The sequence below is a fragment of the Microtus ochrogaster genome, chromosome 8 (genome assembly GCF_000317375.1).
Source record: "Microtus ochrogaster isolate Prairie Vole_2 chromosome 8, MicOch1.0, whole genome shotgun sequence".
Taxonomy (NCBI): Eukaryota; Metazoa; Chordata; class Mammalia; order Rodentia; family Cricetidae; genus Microtus; species Microtus ochrogaster.
In genome coordinates, this window is record NC_022015.1 from 40,357,264 (window position 1) to 40,357,836 (window position 573).

Genomic DNA, 573 nt, shown 5'->3' on the forward strand with positions numbered 1-573 from the left:
GAGGACAGTGCCCCTCTCCCTGCCCAGTTAAACATCTGCATCCTCTAGAGGACAGTGCCCCTCTCCCTGCCCAGTTAAACATCTGCATCCTCTAGCACATCTCTGTCACCTGTAACTAGAACGAAGTGTTATATTGAAGTCTGCCGTACACTGTAATAAACATTTTGTAAAAGTAATAAAGCTGGCTAGTGGTGGATCACGCCTTTAATCTCAGCACTCAGGAAGCAGAGGCTGGCGAATCTCTCATTTCAAGGGCAGGCTGTCTTCAAGTGAGTTCCAGAACAGTCAGGGCTACACAGAGAATCCCTGTCTCGAAAAGCAAAAAACAAAAAACAAAACAAAAAAAAAACAAAACCTGAAAGTAAGTAATGAGGCTGGGCTGAAGCAGGAGAATTACAGCGAGTTCGCGGCCAGCCTGGCCACTATGTAACACACCAACCAAGCAAACAAAACCCAGAAGATCTTGGGATATGGGGTAGTGTAGAGTTCTGGCCTACTGCGTGAGAGACCCTGAGTTTGTCGCCACAAAAGGAGATGAGGAAAAGAACATTTTATTTTATTATTTTTTTTTTT